This window comes from Castor canadensis, chromosome 14 (genome assembly GCF_047511655.1).
Source record: "Castor canadensis chromosome 14, mCasCan1.hap1v2, whole genome shotgun sequence".
Lineage (NCBI taxonomy): Eukaryota > Metazoa > Chordata > Mammalia > Rodentia > Castoridae > Castor > Castor canadensis.
In genome coordinates this window covers 59,888,387-59,905,126 of record NC_133399.1, presented here as the reverse complement: position 1 = coordinate 59,905,126, position 16,740 = coordinate 59,888,387, and positions in this window count along the sequence as shown.

Below are 16,740 nucleotides of genomic sequence, written 5' to 3'. Positions count from 1 at the left end.
GTCAAAATGTTTGTTGAGTGATGATATTGAATACATTTTTTATCTCAGCTAGGCACCAGAGAGCAATTACTGTGAGAAAGATCTCTTGGTTTGATATATTGATTCTTAATCTATTAAGTAGAAAAAACTTTGCCCTAAATTCACGATAGTTCTTATACTCTTTAGCCACTACTATTTTAGTTTCACGCATTTTAATTAACTGTCTCCCTTTTTGTTTTATTTACTCATATACTTATCATTTATTTTTTTCTAGAGCCCTCATATAGTTTGCCCAGAGGAAAGTTAACAAAATAGGTGATTTGTTACCTATTTGTAGTGGTCTAAATGGACCATCTCCCATAATTGATTGGTATTATTTAGTGTGTCCAAATCACCCTAACTGGTAATAGGAGTTCTAGATTTTAATATGCCTAAGTAAACCATTTGTTATACACCTTTTTAATGGATATATTCTTTATCTTAATAATGTTTGCCTTCAAATATGAAGTTCTTACTATTTTAAAACTACAAATCTAATATATGCTTACCAAAACAAGCAATCTGAAATATAAAAAAGAGAAAATAAATGACATTTTCCACTTCCAACACCACTCCTAACTCAATGGCCCACTTGTTATATGTCACTGTGTTTATTTTTCTTAACCATGGACCTTTAAGAGGACATTAACAAACTGGGCACTCAGGTGGCTCATTCCTACAATCCTAGCTACTCAGGAGGCAGAGATCAAGAGGATCACCATTCGAAGCCAACCCGGGCAAATAGTTCACAAGACCCTATCTCAAAAAAAACCTTCACAAGAAAAGGACTGGTAAAGTGTCTCAAGGTGAAGGTCCTGAGTTCAAACCCCAGTCCCGCATAAAAAAGAAAGAAACAAACAAACAAAGAAATTGTTCTCCTTCCTGGACGTGGGAGAATATGGCTGTTTAGTACATGACAGAATACTGATATCTGTTCATTTAGTTAACAAATAGTATTGAACATTTGAAATGGGTTCAACATTGTGATTATAAATTGGTGATCCAAGTTGAATCTTATTAATAAGGAACTTTTGTTTTCTGTCTGTAGCTCAAGAGACCAAGGGTAGCAGCACCCCTATAGTGGAAAACAGTGCAGAGAAAAGAGCAGACCTGGAAGGACATTCCAGGCATATGAAGAGCATTTGAAAACATGGACTCGTTGGAAAAGGACTAAAATTATATTGCAATACTAAAGCACAAAACAGAAGAAGAATATGTGCTGGGATTGAAAGAGATGTCCTTATTTCTCCATGTCAGTAACAAGTATTTGAGTTCAAAACCCATGATGAGATTTTATTGGTAGTCAAAAGTAACTTGCAGCCTCAACTTTCACCCAGCTCCTCTGAGAGCTGAAGAAACTCAGGAATGATATGCAAATGTCATGTATTCATTTAAACATAAATAACACTGTCACTAATGCAGAGGAACAGGACTCATATCAGAATCTAACCATTTAATAGGTGTTGTTCTATCACATATGGTAGAGGATGAATCATTTTCTTAGCTTCACATTTACATTAAATACATAATGGGAGAAAGAAAACATGTAATTTTCTTTCTGTACTGCCAATGCTCCAATACCTAAGTAGAACAAAGCAGACCAGTCAATTTACATCTATAGCATTCCTCTCTCCCTGTCCCAGAAAAGTGATTGCTTCTAGATACTGACATCATTTCTGACATGCACAAAATAAGAGCTTGCTTGTCTTATTATGTATGAATCCAAGTGTAATCCTCTGGGTTAGTCTGGAAAGCTAAATAGAATATTACAAAGGGACCTTTTGATAGAGAACAGAGTCAGAAATGAGTACAATACAAACATATTAAAAAGTCGCAATTAAATGCAAACAAACACTATTGCAGTTTCCTCCTAAGGAAATATAATTAGATTGCCAAGTAGATTGCTTTTGGATTATTTAGATTAAGTGTTGCATTCTTGAAAGTTTGGTGACTTCCTGGCATTTCATTTCCTTGGAAACCACAGGTTTCTATTGTTACAGGCTATGCAGATTCTTTAAATGCTTTGGGCATTTTTCAACTGTGCTTTTGTTTCTAAGACTGGGAATCACAGCAGTTGAAAATGGGACTTTGAAAAGAACAAAGATTAAGGTGGAAAAGTTCTGGCAGATTAATAAAGCCTGAATAAGTAGCAGCATTATCAACCTCAAAACACACACTGAGCCCCAATCAAGCAGCATGAACAGTCATTCTTGCTCATGAAGTGAATTTGAGTATTTGCAGTTGCAGTAAACAGCCTCTGCAATGGTTAACTCAAGATCTTTCTTTGCTCTAATTTTTGCCCACTTTCCAGCCCATGAGACACTAAGAAATAACATTTATTTACCATATTGTTAGATTTATGCAGAGTTGAAAATCACTTCCTGTGAGGAACACGCCTGAGACTTCACCTGTTCCTTGTTAATAAAGTTTTCCATTTACAGAAAGAAACACCTAAGCGAGGAAATAGTCTGATATATAATAAGAGATGAAAAGAAGAAGACCAAGAACATAGCAGTGACAGAGTTTCATTAGGACAGCAAAAAAAAAAAAAAGAGAGAGAGACCATTTGACTTTCTGAATGAACTATCTGGTCTTCCTAAAGGATTGGGCAGTCAATTACACCATGACATTGACAGAGCCAGGATCACCTGACAAATACATGGACACATGGCCATAACCTAGGTCCAGATATCCTGACTTAATTGGTCTGATTTAAGCTGAAAGATTTCTTTTACAATTGTGAGTCTTCCTGGACTGATTTTTGTACCTATGAGAGAAAAAAAACAGCCTGTCTTCTTAACAGAGCTAGTGTCTTAGTTCATTCTCTGTTGCTACAATAGAACACCTAAGAGGTCAAAGATCATGGTGGCAAGCATCTGAGGAGGGCCATTATGCCCTCAGTGTCATGATGAGGCACAACATGAAAAGGCAAGAGTAAGCCAACAAGAGAGAGGGAAGACACAAGGGACTGCCTCTATAACAACCCTGCTCTCACGTAACTGACCCATTCCCATGACAATGTCAACATCCGTTCCTATGACCCAAACACCTCCCAGTATCTCTCACTGGAACTCAAGCTTCTAATACATGATTTTGAGGACAGATACTCAAAACACAGCGGCTGGTCCATAACAAAATTATGATGTGGGGAAATGAACATTCCATCCTCACTTCTTCATAAGGCAGTCACAAGATATAAGCATCCATAACTTTTTTTTTTAAGCACTCAAACCAGACAGAGCACTGAGATTTGAACTGAACTGCTCACACAATCCTAGACCTCCAATACCAGTTTCCTCTTTTGCATTGTGTCTTCAAGCCTGTGTTCACTAAGGGAACTTGATTAATCAATTCAATGGAATCTAATCACTTTTAATGGGAATATGTAAAACCTGATAGTATATTGATTGTTTTACTAGATGCTTTTTAGAAGTTTATCTTAATCCCAGTATGGACTTTTCAAAACAATTGGATTAATGGGAATGATATCTGAAGCAAAAAGACTATTTTTTCACCTACCCCTCCGGCCACCAGCATGGGGAGCTATGAGCTCCCTGAGCAAGGTTTGGAACTGTACCACTCAAAATAACAGACTAATATAAAGCTGTATCCCAGGGGTCAGCAAGAATTGTCTGCAAAGGGACAAAAAGTAAATATTTTAGGCTTTGAAGGATATGTGGTCTCTGTTGCAATTATTTAGTTCAGCTGCTATAGTGGGTAAACAGCTATAGACAAAATGCAATAATAGGAGCGTTTGTGTTCCAACAAATCAGATTTGGCTTATAGGCCAAATTTGTGGATCCCTGCTTTATACAAATGAAGGGAAAATGCCAATTGTCTATCTGCCTCATGTGAGAGTTTCAATATCCAGATACTTGGGAAAAATAACAAAATAAGTGTTCTTGAGAGAGGAGGATCATGTGTGTGTGTGTGTGTGTGTGTGTGTGTGTGTGTGTGTGTGCATATACAACTACAAATCAGTTAATGAGTAGGATACATTCTAAGAAATGTGTCTTGAATGATTTTGTCATTTCATAAGCATCAGAGTATATATACACAAACTAAGATGGCTACAGTGTCACCAGGTGATATGCTGTCCATCATCAACTGAGACATCAGGCAATCTGTGACTGACTATAAACTCATATACATTTATATATACATATGTTCACATGCATTTTATTTACATGTAAATCCATATATAGAATTGATAGATAAGGCACTTTAAATCAAAATCTCCTCTATGATAGATTTGTGCTGTGGGCTGTTTTTATAATCATCCCCTATTTTACATCAGTCAAAGGGATATTACTCTTCTGTTCAAACTTTGACTGGTGTATCATTCAAACCTAAGAAATTTCCCATTCAAAGAAAGGGGAGCCAAGGATTAACAATTTTTAAATGTAATTATAGTGATAGTAATTTCTCCTTTGTGAAGGTCATAATACTTCTTTTGACCCTGAGACTTTGCAAACACCAGATTCTATAAGGGTGATGGCTATTTGCTCACAGGGCAAACGATGCAAATGATGCTCGAGGATCAGTGATGCACATTAGTGGGGCTGCTGGTCAGGGACCAGTGGAGCAGCCTCTTGTCCTAAAACTAATCAAAACCATCTGGCCCTTAGAGGAATTGAACCCACATCATTAGCCTCAATAACACCAGGCTTTAGCCAATTGAAAAAATAAAAACTGCAATTAATTCAATTGTCCTCTCCCTACTTACAGATAATTGCAATATACTACCCATATTTACCTTCTGAAACCCAGAAGTTCATGCTCCTGGGCAAGGAATACTGAATCACAGTACCATCACTATTATGACTTGATTGATTGCAAGAGATCATGTTTTTTAACTCATCGTAGATCTAAAGATGGTTAGGCAAGAAAACAACTTCCAGAGAAGTTAAGTTATACACTGTTCAGTGAAAATGCAGATGTGCTGCCTCTCACTACAAACCTCCCTGCATTGTTTTCCTTCTTAGTTCCTTTGAAAAGAAGAGGCTTCTTTTGGTCACATTTCATACATTCATAGTGAATTAATTTTGTTGGCTCAGATATAAATTTCAGTATAAATTACATTCAAGCTTCATTCATCTGAGTCACTAGACCATTGCATTGTTTCATACTTTCTGCTGTTCTGAATTTCAACTTTGATGACATTTAGAAGACAGAGGGAACTGTCTTATTGTAAGCAATAATCCTTCCACTTACCTAATTGCTTCTGCTGGTTGCAGCTGTTTGTCTCCTAGACTCAGGGCATTGAGTCTATATGGTTTTCCACAGGCATCCCCCACAGATGCTTCTTGATGGATTGTCTTATTTGTGTTTGTTTCTACTGTCCTATAGACAACCTTAGACAAGAGCTAAATCTTAATGGTTACAGTTAACAGGAGAAAGATTGTTTGCTGTTTCTGAAGTTTCCTTTTCCATTTTAGCTCATGTAACACTATACGTCTCTATTAAAGCCAGCAGTGCTTTAGTTGAAAAGCTTTGTGAGATCCATTTGTTGATGTAGATAAATGAGTGCCAGTCTGCAGAGTGTGTGCAAACAGTGTGGTTTATGTGTCAACTGCTGAGATATTTAGAAATGGAGTTATCATAGTATGGTAGTCTGATTGTAGCTCCCAAAGACACCACGTCCTAATCCCAGGAACCTGTAAATGTGACCTCATTTGATATATCTCAAAGACTGTAAGTCAGCATACAAATAAAGACACTTGCACACCTACGTCTACTGCAGTATTATTCACAATCGCCACCAAGTTATGGAAAAGTCAGATGCCTTAAAAATAATGAATGGATTATTTTTTTACGAAAATGTGAACTATACCTAAATATATATTTGTATATACTTATATATATATATATACACACACATATATATTTAAAATGGAGTATTACTCAACCATAAAGAAGAATAGAATTTTGTTGTTCACAGGTAAATGAATGGAACTGGAGAACATCATGTTAAATGAAGTAAGCCAGGTTCAGAAAGACAAAGGTCACATGTTTTCTCTTATATGTAGAAGATAGATAAAAATACAAGCATTATCAATCATATATATACATATATACATGACATGCTTCCTAGAGTGGGACTGTTAGAGGAGACTAAGGGAGGAGGAAAAGAAAAAGAAGATTGATAGAGAGTAAACAATAATGAAATAGATCACATTTGTGTAAGAGTAAGATACAACAAAATGCACTGAACAATACAATTGCTGAAGAATACGGGGTAGGGGAAAAAGGTAAGAAAGAGTAATAGAGGAAATTTGACTGATTAAGTTACAGCATATTTACAGACAAACTATCCAGGCAAAACCCCACTGAACAATGAATAAACACTAAAGCAATGAAGGATAGGAATGTAAAACGGCTCATGTTTTACAGGGGAGGGTAATACCAGGAGAGGAAGCATGAGTGTATAGGGCTGGGGTACTTCTTATACATGTGTGAATTTGGAACACTGAAACCTGTCAAAACCATTTTAAGAAGTGGAGTAGAAGAATAGGGTGAATAATTGAGGGAATGAACCAAACCTGGGTACAATATATGTATATATGGAAACGTCACAACAAAATCACATCTAATAAAAATGTTTTAAAAATTGAAAAAATGTTCATTTGTGGACTGTACAAAAATGAGGTGGATTTGGCCCATAGGTTAGAGTATGCTGACCCAGGTTCCACAGTGTATTTATTTGTTCACTGTAGTATTCATGGAAAGTAACTTCAAAATTGCTAATCCATATCCCCAAGACAAATCTACCAAGTAAAGCGTGGTGATTGTAGTAGTTTTAAAAAATTGAAGAAAAGAAAAAAGAGTTTTCACAGATGTAATTAAGGATCTTGAAATTGGTAGATTGTGCTAGATAATCTATGCAGAGACTCTAAATGCAATTGCAAGTGCCTTTCTGAGGGAGAAAGAGAGAGAGAGAGAGAGGAAGATAAGACACCTAGAGGAGAAGACATTGTGAAATGAGATACTGGAGGCAGGCAGCCATGATCCAAGAACTGCTGACAGCCAACAGCAGCTGGAGAAGACATTGCATAAATTCTCCTCCCAGTCTTCAGAGGAAATTCAGCCTTGCCAACACTTTGATTTTGGCCCCGTGATACTGATTCCAGCCTGTTGGCTTCTAGAACCGTGGAACAACAAATCTCTATTGTTTTAAGTCACCAAGTAATTGATCACAGCAGCTTCAAGAAACTAATGCACATAGTTTGGCATAGATTAGTGATTTCCTATGGGACTAACCACCTGAGCAGGTGGTTAGCTCCTCCCAATACAAGACAGCAGAGGCCACTGGAAAATTCGGTTAGGTCCATGTTGATACTGTGATTCTCATTAGGAAAGATGGAGCAGCACAGGCCGTTCTTCTTATGTTCACATGTCTGGTCTCAACAAAGCTATTTTATGTTAATTTCTTGATCAATACTAAAAAAGGAGACCCCCAAATCTTCCTAACACAAAGCCTTCAGGCTAATAAAACCCTTCAACACCAGCCATTATTTTAGAATGCAGTAATGATCACGGATGTTTGGTGTGACAGAATATAGAGGTTTCTGTCTCCCTCTTCTCAGAAATATTCTCCAAGCAAAAAAGAGAAAGGGAACAGGAACTCTACATTTGTTATAAATTAGTTGATTTCCATATATAAAGGATAGTCACAGGCTGGTTGTGTTGGACACCTGTGGCTGCCAAGCTCAGAAAGACTTCTAGAGCTCAGTATTTCAAAACAAGTAGCAAAGTATCACACATTAAGGAGCAAACACACAAAAATAGCTCAAAGTAAGAGATACTCTTTCATTTGGATGGGAATAAGGGAAGGTGGAATACACAAACAAGTAGTTTGCAGGTAAGCCAGAGCAGAAGAGAAAATAAAATACTTTTTATTTTCTGGAGCTGGACTGCAGCTGCCGATCTCTGTGGGATGGAAGAGGCAAAGTTAAACATTTTTCCTTTAAAACCCTATCATTAAGGACATCACCTGAAATCAAGGAAAATTGCTACTATCCCAGAATAGTGCTGAGCCCCTCCACACCTGAAATCATTGAGCTAGGAAGAGCACATCTCTTTCAAAGATAAAATAATTAAGAACACAACTCCAATATACAATTATGCAAAGCAGATCTAGGCCATGTGATGCAATGTTTAAAATATAAATAAATGAGAACAAAATAAAATACGATGGCAACATAAAAATTGAAAAATTTTATAAAGAGTCAAAAGTCAGAAAGAAAATGTCAGATATACTTATATTCTTACATTGTCATAGAGCGGGTAATAATCACATAGCTATATAAATTAAAAGGTTAAAAAATAATCACCTTTTAAAAATGAAAGTAGAAATGCCATCATTGGAAGAGACTTCAGTAAAAAAAATATTGAGAGGAAAAGTGAGCTGGCTATGCACAGAAGTAGAAGGAAATATAAGATGGTCATAGCAATGATGGTCCCTTTGGAAACTGGAGAAGAGACCCTGTGGAAATGCATTAATGTACATGATTGACAGAAAAAGACAGCTACAAGCAAACAGTTCTCATAAGTTCACACAAAATACTCAACAAAATACCAGCTCAACAAGTCTAGCAACATCTGAAAAAAAACAAACCAATAACCAAATAGGATTATCCCAGGTATGCAAGACTGATTAAACCTTAGGAAATTAATCAATGCAATCTGCCAAAGAAGAAATCCATTAAAGAAGAAAAAGGAACATAGAGTCATATCTGTTAAATCAGTGAAAATTCTTGAAATCAGTCAACACCAGTTCATGATGAAAACCATCAGCAAGTTAGGAACAGAGAGGAGCTACCTCAACCTGATAAAAAGCATGGACAAAAACCTTCTGGCTAGCTTTTTACTTAATGTGAAACTCTGAAAGTTTTCTCTCTGAGGTCAGGAACAAGGCGAAATAGCTGCCTTAGCCATCCACTCTCATTTGACATACTTCTAAAGTCTTATTTGCCATAAATAAGGCAAAAAAAAAAAAAAACCAAATAAATAAAAGGCATATAATTTTGAAAAGAAGAAATAAAATTGTTCCGGTAGCCAGGGAAAACGTTGTCTATATAGGAAACCCCAAGGACTCTACAAAAAGTCCTAGATATAATAATTGAGTCCAGATAGGTCATAGGATACAAGAGCAATACATAAAGATCAAATATACACCTATGTAGTAACAATGCACATGTGAAAACCAAAATTAAAATCATAATTCCATTTACAGTCATGCTCAAGGAAATTAAATCACTTAGGCATACGGAACAAATAAATTCTGCATGCTGCAGGTCAAAATATACTGATGAAAGAAATCAGTGAAGAGGGAAGATTCAACCCAGGATCTCCTCCCAAAGTGGTTTAATGCTATTCCTGCCAAAGTTCCAGTAAGGCTTTCTGCAGGCATAGACCATTTTATTCTTAAATTTCTATAGACAAACTCAGACCCTAGAGTAGCTAAATAATCTTGACAAAGAAGTGGGAGGACTAACTCTACCCACTTAAGATGAACTAGATGTGTAATGTTGGCCAGACAGAATAGAAAACTTTAAAAAAGACTCACATAAAGATGCTCAAGTGATTGTCGATGAACATGAGATAAAATAAATGTAAATTAAGATAATATTAACATCCCTCAAACATATAAACATAGACTAGGTAGTACTGAATTAAATATAAATTAATGAAAATTAAAACCACAGTGAGATAACACCACATACCTATCAGAATTGTAAAAATAAAAGAAAATACTGAAATTCTAAATAGTGATAAGCAGAAAAACTAGATTACTCACACATTGCTACCGGGGATGTAAAACAGTATAGTCACTTTGGAAAACATTTTGTTAGTTTTTAAAAAATACTAAATACACAAATACCATTTGGATCAACAATTAAAGTCCTAGGCATTTCTTCCAGAGAAATTAAAACTTGTATTAACACAAAAACCTGGTAGCCAGGCAGAACCAGCAAGAGAGACCACACCACAACAATTGGGCCCTATGAGGAAAGGTCTGTGCCTTGGTGGGCAAATAATCCATTAGATACTTGGATTTTTAGCAGACAACCTAAGTGTTCACATGGGCGGGGACAAGTTAAAAATGGACCACTACTAGAAAGTGGTTAAAAAGATAGACTAGTTCTGTGTACTCCATCATAATTCAAATACATGAGAAAAAACTAAGAATCATCTCTATATTCAGCTACATCTGTGTTAAATCAAGTAACATTTATAAATCACATATTTATGTGTATATTTTGTAGATATGCTATATAAATGCCTATACATTTGTGTGTATATGTAGCCATATAAATATATATTTAAAAATACTTTTGAAGAAGGCAGACAGCATTTTTAAAGATTCTCCTACTTTTTACACAGTTTAAGTTGGATTTTGTTTAACTTATACTTCAACACACATTCTAATTGTATACTACTGAATACTTTAAGTTTTTAGGGTTATGGTGCTAATCGGCTTTCTATGACTGTGACAAAATACCTGAGAAAGTCAACTTAAAGAAGGAAAGGTATATTTTGGCTCATGAGTTCAGAGGTTTCATGCCATGGTTGGTTCCATTTTTCTTGGGCCATGGTGAGGCACATGGTAGAAGAAAACTTTTTACCTCATGCAGAGAAGAAGCAAACTCCAAGAAAAGACTGGAGTCCCAAAATGTCTTTCAAGGGCACACTTTTATGACCTACCTTCTTTTCATTAAGTCCTACCTTCTTTTCTTTTGTATAGTTATTTTTATCATTTTTCATATTTTATTTATGTGCCAGGAGTACATTGTGGCATTTATAAAAGTTCTTGCAATATATCAAATATATCATACTTGAATCCCACTTTCTAAAGGTTTTATTACTTCCCAATAATACCATAGGCCAATAACCAAGCTTATAACACCTGGACCTTTGGGGACATTTGAGTTCCAAACTGTAACAGCCCACTCAGGAGTCACATAATTCTTTTTCTACTTATCCATGCCCAGAAGCACAACACATCTTTGATCCTAGTAGAACAGCACAATCTAGGGAGCATAAGAACTTACCTTATTTCACCCCATCAAACAGAACCAACAACATGTAATCCAGTTCGTCTCCTAAGTATAAGCACCATAACACTACTTCATACATTAAATATCTCTTCCTCGTGCTTAGAAAACTTTCTTATAAAAAGAACTATAAGAAAGGCCTATCTATAAGCTGAGGGGTTTTGCATCTTCACATCTCAGTGTGGCCAGCATACAATCAGAATTGTTAAGCGGGAGAAACTGTCTAAACTACCATCTCCTATTTTATACCAGAGAGGAAAAATGACTTTCCTAGACTATAAACTAGTGAAAGGAAGATCAAGACTTCTAAATTCAAGTTTAATATATTTTCCATTATGTCACATGGGCAAAGAGCTAATAAAAATGCACTAAATTTCCTCCAAAAGATTAGTGTGGATTTCAAGTCCATGAAATGTTGATACCCTCACCAATGTAGCTCATCTCCCCTTGTAAGTGGTTCATGCAACAATATGTATGTGGAATCTCCACTCTAGCCTTTAAAAACAGAAACTGAATGTTGTACAAACCAACCACAAACCCACATTATATAAATTGTTTAATGGATGAGAACAAATGGTCTCTGTTCTCATTAAAGAGCTTTTTGTGATGGCCCCAGAGTGAGCTCATAAATGTAATTTACTTTGGCTGCTGAGGCTTCCTGACTAATTGTTCCCTGGTCCCTTAATTGTCTTGAACAAGCATTGTTGACTGTTGTGAAAAAATTAGGTGGCTCAATTAAGCAGCAATATAGAATGTGCATTTTTCAGATCAGTTTTGTAAATTTTGAGTCCATCATTTCCACCAAAAAGTCAGAAGAGCACAGACATGTGTCAGGCTCAGAAATAAACCCTTTCTATTGGCCATAAGAATAACAGAAATCCTAAAATCTACACCCCAAGTAGTCAAAGATTGTATTCCAGATTCTGTTGGTTTCCTTATATGTAAATTTTCCCTCAGTCTTCTTCTAGATCACCCTCCTCCTGTCTGTCCTCATGATAGCATAAAACTACTGGAAAGGTAACCAAGCCAGCTTCACTTCTGTGATCTTGGATAATTTTCCTAACCTCATCTATACAGTAGTATTAATAATAGTTTCTGCCACAGTTAGTCACTTTATTGATGATCTACCATTCAGTCTGTCAGCAATCAACAGGTGCTCAGAAGAACATTAACCATGTATCACACACTCTGTTCTAGGGCCCTCTGAAGATGAACAAAACATTGCCTTAGCCTTGTAATGGAATGAAGGAAAAGGAAAGACTAGATGGATACAATAAAAGATGCAGGCCAGGTCCTCCAGAGACTCAAAGTGGGTAAATTCACATTTGCTCAAAGGAAATTATAAATTTCTTTATGTTGAAGGAATGACTTAAACCATACATGATGGCTAAATTTTTGACAATATGGAGATGGGGATATAGAAGGCATTTTTAAAAGCACATTGCAAAATCCAGTCTGAAATAAATTTTAGAAGACTGCTGAGAGATAGCATAAAAGCTAGTCTGGTACTGAACCAAATAACCATTGTGAGGCATCTTGACTTGATTCTGTGAGCAGTAAGCAACAATTTAATGGTCTAAGCAATGTAGTCATGAGATTGCAATGTGGCTTTAGGAATATTATTGTAACTATGGTGAATCCACAGATGCATGGGAAGAAAGAGGCAGGGAACAGCAGGAATGCTGGAGGGAATATTATTGTACCAGTCTGGAAGAGAACAGGCAAAGTACCTACTGTCTCAGACTTGCATTTCAGTGAAGGAGATGCAAGAAATATAGATAAATACATAATAATACTGTCAGGTCATGTTAAGTTTCATGAAGAAAAATAAATCCAAGTAAGAGAATGGAGTGTGATGAGGATTGGTACTAAATACAGGTGACTTGGGATGGATACTCTGAAGAGGTGGGTTTTGAACAAAGACAAAATGAAGTGACAGTCTTTGAAGCAGAAAAAAATTTGGCATTGCTAAAAGCAAGGCATTTGGATTTAGACTTTAACTAGAAAGGAGACAGCTGCCCAGGAAGAAGCTGGAGATGATGTTTTTGAGTGGAAAGAGAGGGGTCCTCTTGTCTTTTAGTCCACTGTCAGAAATCTAGTTTTATTCTTCATATTTGTGGGAGTGCTTAGATTTCCTCCACACTCTAGAATTCTTTAATGTTACAGTTTTTAACTCTCATTTCCTAAACTCTTAACTCCTTCCTCCTAAAACTTCATCCCCCAAACTTCAAGGTAGTGAAAAAGGACTGTGGTCACACGAGGATATTCTATGAAGGTTAAACTAAGCAAGTTTAATAAGTTGTTATGTTTGGAATTAGCTTCCATTTTGTTACTTGTCTTTGAGATAGTCTTCTTTTTATCATGATACCCTGTCTCCTGCTTCTCCAAGAGGAAATGTGAAGGAAACAGGAGCTCACAATGGTATCAACAGTCATTAGGAAGACACTGAGAAGAAAGTTAATAGAAAGGAAGAAATGAATGAAAACTTTGATGATCAGGTGATCTCTATGTAGAAATGCTTTTTACATTACCTGCCTTGAAAAATCAGAGTGTGATTGTGTGCAGGAAGCCTCAGATTTCCTTCCATAGAGAGTCAAACAGCCAGAACACATAAGTATTAGCATCAGGAAAGTCACAGCTACCTTGGCCATTCATTGGTCTACCCAATTCTAGAACTATACAAAACAGTGACCATATGCTCTCATATCCCTTGCATGAGCTATAGAGTGATTCTCTCACTTAAAAGTATTTTTCCTGAAACATGTATCATGTCATATGATATCATATCATACTAATTTATTTCGAGTGCAACTTTTTCCTTTTTCCAAACAATAACTGATTGCCACATAGAGAATATTTATAGAGATGGTTGGTGGTTGAATAGGAAAGGAAGCTGAAGGAATTGTTACATTCAGGACAATGTCTCAAGTCTCTGAGGCTGTTTCATCCCTCAATCCCTCTTCCAATGACCTTGGGAAAGTCTACAGTCAACCAAGTAGGCACAATTTATATAAACCTGACCCTATAGGTTTGCCCCACCCACACTATCAATACATCAATCTAGATAAGCAGAGCATACACACAGAAAGATGACCATGAAAAGTAACACAGGCCATGTGTAAATGTAGTAGAACAGAGCACAGGTGTCATGGCAAACTAATAGCAGGAGAGGATCACCAGGATAGACTTGATAGAGCAGGTAAATCTTGGTATTTGAAGAATAGAAGATTGAAAGCAAGTCCTGGTAGGTGGGAGTGGATGAAATTATAACAGGGATGATATGTAAACTGGTTCTGAACTGGTTCTGGGAAGCTAAATTTGGAATTGACAGCGAGCATAGAATTAAAAGGAGGATACTTTTCATGTGGTACTGGGATTAAACCTAGGGTGTCACACATGGTAAGCAATTTTCTAATACCTCAAAAACTAAGGTATAAAATTACTGGAAATAATCACAATCTAGTGAATCATAAACCCATTAAATACAGAAAAATCTTCCTTATAGCCCTCCTAAAGCCAATTAGTAAATGTGGGGGAATGACCATAGCCATAATGCTTACATAAATGAAGTAAATAATATTAAAATAAATCTAGCAATATATAATGACTCTCATTTATTCAACAGCTACTAATATGGCAGGCGCTATTAAAGTACTTTTATATATTACCTCACTTAATACTCAGTATTCTCCTATAAAGATAGCAGTTACTATTAATCCCACTAAAGAGAGAAAACTAAGATTTGGAAGATTAAGAAATTTACCCAAGTTCAAATAAACGTGGAGGATACAAAAACAATGTTAAAACTACATTAACTGGCCTAAAATGAAGCCTAAATAAATTGAGAAATATACTCTACCTCTGAATAGGAAGATTAATACCATAAGATATCTGTTTTCCCAATGTACATGCAAATGTTAAATTCTAAAGTTATTAAAAAGCATAAATATGAAAGTACAAACTAAATGTTTGCAGAGCAAGAAAATGAAACAGTCTGAGGAGAAGCTTCAATCATGAATATCTTGGTGTACAAAATAAGCCAACACAAGCCATGAGAGAATATTGAATGACTTGGGAAAATATCTGTCATGTACATGTATGGAAAAACAGGATACGATATTTTCAGTGAGGCATTCCCTCTTACAGCCACTTTATTGCCAGCACTGTGCCCTTCACAGCTCTCTCTCTCTTTGTGACTTCTACAGTCATTTTAGAGACCAAGGAAGGAATTTTTCTTATATTTCTGTTATTTGGATAAAATAATTTTTATAAATGAGACACTGCACAAAGTCTTCATTATCATTGTAAATTTTTCTGACTCCAAGTATTGTCCATAAGTGTCATTTCAGTGATGGATATGTGTTGATGTGTTTGGGGTTGTTATAACTGAATAACATAGACTGCGTAAATTACGCGTAGAGATTTACTTAGTGGTTCTGGAGGCTGGGCAGTCTAATATCAAGGTGACCACACTTGGTGAGGGCTTCATACTACATCACAACATGGCGGAAGCATCACATAGTAAGACAGAGTAAGTTTGCCAGCTCAGTTCTCTCTTTTTCTTCTTATAAAACCACGAATGCCACCATGGAGACCCCACCTTCATGATCTCATCTAAACCATTTCCTCTGAAATGCCCCAACTCCAAATACCATTAACAAATGAATGCATAAATTTTGGGGGACACATTCAAATAAGTGCAGCATGTATCTGCTGGACACTCCCTCAAACTTGAGGAGAGCTCTCTCTACATTCTGCTTGACCATTAAAACCAGTACCCCTCTCACAACCACACAGTTAGACTAGAGTTCCCAGATTTCTTTGTTATATGTGGTCATGTAAAATGAGATATGAGCAGAAGTAATATCTGCTATTGAAACTTGACACTATCAAAGTGCTTTCTGTTTCTACTAGCTTTTCATGGGTAGCATGCTAAATTTGGAAGTCCCCTAAATTCCTCTTGTGTTAATCAGCTTTCTGTCAATGTAGCAAATACTTGAGAGAATCAACTTAAAAAGAGGAAAGACTTATTTTACCTTATGATTTCAGACATTCCAGTCCATGATTACTTGACTACATTACTTTGAACCTGTGATGAGGCAGAATATCATGGTGGTGAGCATATAGCTAAGGAGTTGTTCACCTAATTGCAGCCAGGAAGCAAAAAGAGAGAGGAATGGGTCAGAGTTCCAATATTCCCTTTAAGGGCATACCTCCCAGTGACCTAACTTCATTCCATTAGGCCCCATGTCTGAAAGGTTCCACCAACTCCCAATAGCCTCACAAACTGAAGTCCAAGGCTTCAACACATGATTTGGGGAACCCTTTCAGACCATAGCACTGCTTAAAAGAGGATTGCACATAAACTAGGAACACCTGATTTGGACTTGAGATGAATGAGAAATAACCTTTACTCATGTTAAACCACTGAGGCTTGGGGGTTATCAGTTGGAGCAGGTACTGGAAGTTACATAGACCTCCACTTCACACAGTTTAGAGAGAGATACCAGATAATTTCAATAGTAACACAATAGTATTGTACCTTCTCAAACCAAAACAGCAGTTTACCACAGAAGCAGAAAAAAATTCTCTAAGCAGATGGTCATATGAGGGTAAAGGAAGATCCAGATCAGCCTGATCACCAGCACAATTGCTAGAGAATTAA